General features: G+C 46.0%; 1 protein-coding gene across 1 annotated transcript in view; it reads left to right on the top strand.

Moving 5' to 3' along the window:
* Nucleotides 1-980: 980 nt before the first annotated feature.
* The window catches only part of PIK3C2B (phosphatidylinositol-4-phosphate 3-kinase catalytic subunit type 2 beta), a 97,792-nt gene continuing 92,772 nt past the window's right edge, over nt 981-6,000 (top strand). Inside the window, exon 1 of the mRNA XM_035121407.2 lies at nt 981-1,342. The gene's annotated coding sequence lies outside the window, so the exon portion shown is untranslated. The remainder of the gene's footprint in view (nt 1,343-6,000) is intronic.

Raw genomic sequence — 6,000 nt, 5'->3', positions numbered from 1 at the left:
TGTTTGAAACATGTCAGTGTTGATAGTGCTCTAGCGCAAGTCACTCCCATATCTGGGAAATGGCCAGCTTCATTCAACTCGGGTCTTGATGCAAACTAAAAAAATCATTGCCATTCTGATGAAGTGGGCGCAGGCCCACAAAAGCATATGCCACAGTAAATACTGTATGTTTGTCTTCAAAGTGCAATAGGGCTACCCCAACTACCTTCGAGAATTGTCATTTGGGGCCTCTCAATGTCTGTAAACATCTACCAGAAGCCTGTTTTGGAATCTTACTCTTCAAACGATTGTAGGAAAAGCAAAATCTTCCATCCAAGTCCAACTTCTCTTGTTAACTAGGACCAATCATGTAATTACCATCAGCAAAAGGAAATACAACTGCCCAGTAATGAGAGGACTTGTTTAATGAGAATTGATTTGGATGTGTTGGTGAGGTTAGACAATGCTGTGTTAAACAAATGTTACCTCTGACTTTCCAATCATTTTCCGTACTGCAAAATGTCCAAAGGTTTTTTGGTGGGTGGAGAAGTGGGCTTGTTGTGCAAGAGCTCCAAATCTACTTAAATTGTGCAACCTGAATTGACTAGTATTATATGACTGAATCCCATCCCAAAACAGTGACATTTTGAAGAAATGAAATCAAGCTGCGGTTTTCTTTTTAAATATTTTGAGCTGTTGCTGGTCGTCTAATAATTTCAACGGGGCCGTCCACAAAACCCCTTGGATCGTGTCCCAGCAGGAAACAGAAACCCGTAATTTATTTTTGCGTTCATGCATGCAAGAACTTTGCCGTCGTAAATACAAGGGGGCCCGTCGGTTCCCCCGCGCGCAAGGCAGCATCAAACTCCAGCGAAGGAGCTTCTGCAGAAGGACAGAAAGGCGGACACGAGCCTTCGGCTCCTCCACAAAGTCCAGAAAGCAGCCGGAGCCCTTTTTAAAGCGCCAGGGTTCACGGCGGCCGTGCGCGAGGTCTCCAGGAGATGGCGCGTGCCTTTGCGGCGCGCCTCGTCTCCATTGTCTCGCTCGCTTGCATCGCCCGCCTCGCTTGGCTGTGCTGGGAATCTGCAGCTCGCCGCTTTCGCTCGCCAGCTCCCCTCCGAAGAAGAGACCTGTTCCCGGAGCTGCTGCTTGGATTTTAATGCCAGATGCACGAGGATTAGCAGATCGCCCCGAGGAGCTATCCTGGAATTACCACAGGAGGAGGCGGAGGAGGAGGAGGAAAGGGGGGAAAGGAAAAGGCATTGTGGAAGAGAGAGAGGAGAGAGGGAGGGAGGCGCGCAGGGAAAAGACGATCGCTTGGAAACGGCAGCAACAGACCAGGAAATCGCGGCGCAGACACCAGGTAAGCTGGGAGCAGGAGGCCGGCTGGAGGAGGCGTTTGCGAAATGGATTTAGGGAGGCATCGGCAGAGAAGATGTGCGAGACCCAGATTTGGAAACCAACCAGTTCTCCCTTTCGCAACATGGAAATCGGGAAGGGAGGGAGCTTGTGCAGGGAAGCCGCTTCCACTGCATTCCCAGCCTTGGATGCAGTGTAGTAGGCGCAGCAAGCCTTGGCGGGCAGGTTGCGCGCATGGAGGCTGAGCCTAGCTTGCAGAGGAATGCTTCAGGAGCGGGATCCTGCTCAGTTCCTCCAATAATCTCTTCCCCAGTTGCAGCGATCTCTCGCTCTTTAAAAGCTAAAGCTGGCTTTACTTTAATCTTTCCCTTGGGGTTGGCCTTTCTCTCCCCACCCGTATAGCTTGAACCACATGTGCTCGGATCTCCTTGCAAATGCTTGCTCGCTTTGCGTTCCTCCCTCTTACAAAGCGACGAGCTTTGGGCAAGGCAAAAAGCGGGGAGAACGGACCGCAAAAGGGGCGCGGTGCCGGAGGGTTGGTGGGGCGGCGGCGGCGGGGGGGGGGTCGTGTAAGAGGGACAAATCCAGTAGCTCGGACATGGGCAGCAGAATCTCCTTTTCTGGGCAAATTTCCCCAATGGCACGATCGATGTCTGACTTTTCTGAAAGTTGTAATACTATAATTCCTCTTCTTTCACTTCCCCGCCCCTTAATAACTCTCCGAGGAATGGGCAAGAATTGCCCATGCTTGAGCGAGAATACAAGGTTGGGGCACTGTTCCTATAAGTGCATTTATGTTGGTTAGTTTCTGCAAAATTCCTGGGAGTAATAATAATAATAATAATAATAATAATAATAATAATAATAATAATAATCTTTCCCTTGGGATAATCGATTCCAGGAGCCAGTAGCAATGTTAGCACCATTATTCCTTTGTCTAGTACTGTATTATTATTATGACTACTATCTGTGTCATGAATATGTATTTTTAAAGCCTGGCTCTTGCATTTAGGAAAGCATAAGGAGCTTATGATTCCCGCGTGTAGACTGCTTTATATGTAATTTATAGGGCTCTTACTATAATCCTGGTTAAAATGATGAGCAGGGGAGCAGAATCCTGAATTAGAGGGTCATCCCTGTTTTTCTTTTTAGGAATGCATTGGGGGGGGGGGAGAGAGAGAGCCATTGACCTACTAAGAAAAATAGTGTTGTGGGGATTTTTTTTTAAAAAAAACAGGCTTTGGGTTGTTTTTCCTTTGTGCCAACTGTGCTGTCGATGCCTCTCCTCTGCCCAAGCAACATAAATGCTAAACATAAAAAGCAAATGATAAAACTGGATTTGGAAAAGATTTATGTTTTCAACTGGTTGGTGGGAATGGGTAATAGTAGAAAGCCATTTCCTTTACAGTACTTGCAATAAAAATGATTCCACAATTTATGAAATTGCTCACCAGTTGTAACTTTAGAAACCTTGGACAGTGAGACATGCTGCCTTCTCAGGTGCCAAACTGGAGCAATGTTTACATATGTGCTTCTTAGACACTCCCTCCATGTAGCGGAGATAGACAGGGATATGATCCCCTCCCAGGCATCCCCAAACTGCGGCCCTACAACTCCCATGATCCCTAGTTAACAGGACCAGTGGTCAGGGATGATGGGAATTGTAGTCCAAAACATCTGGAGGGACGAAGTTTGAGGATGCCTGCCTCACACCAAAACAAGTTTGCTGTGTGTTGATTTGATATTGGCGTAAAATGAATCAATGGCCACACTGAAATTGTGTTATATAGTATGCAGTATAGTTTCCTGCTTCATAGGCCTTTTATGTCACAGGTACGCTTTCATTTAAGCATAGATGTAATCCCACCAAATGCAACGAGTCCGTTCCTGACAGGGCTGTTGGAACAAAATAAAAAAATTCCTTCCAATAGCACCTTAGAGACCTTAATGTATCTGAAGAAGCTCATACTAATGACAAACTTAGTTGGTCTCTAAGGTGCTACTGGAAGGATTTTTTTTATTTTGTTTTGACTACAGCAGACCAACACGGCTACATACCTGTAACTAGGGCTGTTGGAATAATTGAAAGCTTTGCTATTGATTTTCAGCAACCTTTAGAGAAAACCAGTAGCGTTAGCATCCATGCACGCACGAACGCACACACACACACATTCCATTTTAATGCCCACCAGCGGAGATTTATCTGCATTGAAATCTGATTGGCAAGGGAGGATGTCTAGCCCAGCTAGCAAGGCTGTCCTGGTCCAGGCTCATTAACTGCATTACCATGGATTTCTGCGAAACAAAATACAGAGCGTGGTTGGGATCAGGCTGAACATTTGCATGCGTTGTTCCCAGGAGGAAAGCTGAAATGCATTCCAAGGCCAGGATAGCAACCATTAAAGCTCCATGCCTTTGCGGATTGAGATGGAAAGATGTTGTACAAAGTATACATTGCTGGCTCCCTAGAATGAAAACTGCTGCCAGTGTGTACAAGTAGTGAGCAAAAGGAACCAGTGGCCTGACGGTGATGGAAGGTAGTTTTTGAAGTTATTAAGAAATAAGCAGATCCAGAGTGCAGGGGGGCCACAGACCAGAGGAACAGACTCTTAAACCGGGGTGTTGTTTCAGGAGTTTTGTTGGGAGAGGGGTTGTTGTTGATATCAGTTTTTTTTGTATCTTTATTTTTATATCTTTTTAGATTTCTGTGGAAAATATTCAATTTGGTTGTTTACTTTTTTATGAGTTTTATTTATTGTTTATGACTACTTTTGTTATGTTTGTCATTATGCACTTTTTTCCCATGTTGCAAGCTGCCTTGAGCATGGTTTTACTATGGAAAGGTGGCATGCAAATAAAATGATTAATTAATAGAATGATGATAAACCACTTACATTCTGCATGGCGCACTGTAGGTAGCTGCTTTATATCAAGTCAATATATTGATCCATCTCACACAGTGTCGTCTGCACTAACTGGCAGCTGTATTACCTTCTCCGGGGTTTCAGGCAGAAGTCCTTTCCCCCCAGCCTGACCAGCAATTGAACCTGGGACCTCCTGCCTTCAAAGCTCTTCCACTGAGCTGTGGTTCGGCTCATATTGCATTCGCGTTTTGGGTGCTTTGAGCAAGGGTTGTACCTCGATGGTGGAGCACATGGAAAAGGTTCCAGGTTCCAACCCCATCCTCTCCTTATTGGTCTGGGAAAGCTTGTGTGGAGCCCTTGGAGAACCCCTGACACTCAGTAGACAATACTGAGTTATACAGACTGGAGCTCTGTCTCTGTATGTAACAGATTCCCGTGTGCTTAATCTGATGGCAGCGAAGGAGGTCCACAGCTGCTCCAGCTATAATTTGCCAAATATGGCCTACTTTAGATAATGCACACAGGCAAATGCTCTCCTTTATTCCCTGGAGGAAAAGTGTCTCCTTGTGGTGTTTCTAGTACCTGCTCTTACTCTGTAGCATCCTGTGAATCAAAGTGAGGTGCTCAGCATGACACCAGGAATGGCAGAAATGGAACATGAGTGAAAGAAATGAAGCCAAGGATTTCTTGGTAGGGCGGGGTGGGGTGGAACCTATGACCTAATGTAGGGTATTTCCTCAGAAATATTACCCAGAAATGAATCTGACATTGGACTCAGCACTGCCTGGGGGACGTTGCAAAGATTTACAATTCGCTCATTTATAAAAAGTCAGAGGGAAAAGAAGGCATATGAAAGGGTAAAGCCCTGCTTCTCATGTGGCGGTTGATATTCCACCTATTCTCTCCCCGACCCCCTGGCCTTGGGTGTCTTCGTTTTTACTAGGCCTTATTTCCTGCAGCCTGAAAGTATGTTTATGGCTGAATCAGGACCTGTGTTTGCAAAACACAGGAGTGTGTCACTCTAGGACAGGACCTGACAACCCAGCCTTCTAGTGATTCAGAAAGTGAGTTGAGAGAGACTATGCGCAGGGTGCATAACCTCCTGTCGTCTTGCTGTATTACCTCTCAAGGAAACTTACTTTGGCTCCATCCTGCTGCCTGTTATGAATGTCATGCGTTTCGGTCAGCCTTTTCCCTAACCTGTGGTGCCTCCAGATGTTCCAGGCCACAACTCCCATAATCCCCAACCACTGACCATGCTGGTTGTGATTGATGGGAACTGTAGTCCGAAACTTCTAGAGGGCACCCGACTGGGGAAGGCAGGTTTAGGTGATGGTTGGAAGGATATGGCTGCGCTGATGCAGCCAAGGAAGGCTATGCCAACGAAAGATGGGCATTCCAGTTAGGATGTTGCCTTGGATTTGGAGCCAACTCACACAACTGTGACTTTGCACACAACTACTACAACTCAGTACTATCTGCAGCTTGAACTTCCCATGAGGTCAGGGACAATCTGGTTAGATTCATCCAGAGAGAGACTTGGGAATGGGAACCGTAACACAGAAGCACCGAAGTCCCTTAATTTCTGCAGGAAGGTGATGCTTTAAGTATCAGAAGTGTTTGAACATCTTAATGCAAAAGCCCTTCAGCAGTGATCAGAGAGACTGGGATACAGTGCTGCTGCTGTTAGCCATGCCCCATTGCAGTCACACCTCCTCTAGGTTATAACAGGTTACATTTACATGTATTCAAATGCGCCTGTTCTTTTGCCTCCTGATAGTTAAGAACCAGATTTTCA

The sequence above is a fragment of the Zootoca vivipara genome, chromosome 7, assembly GCF_963506605.1.
Source record: "Zootoca vivipara chromosome 7, rZooViv1.1, whole genome shotgun sequence".
Taxonomy (NCBI): domain Eukaryota; kingdom Metazoa; phylum Chordata; class Lepidosauria; order Squamata; family Lacertidae; genus Zootoca; species Zootoca vivipara.
Note: the sequence above shows the minus strand (reverse complement) of the source record. Positions and strands in the feature narration are given on the sequence as shown.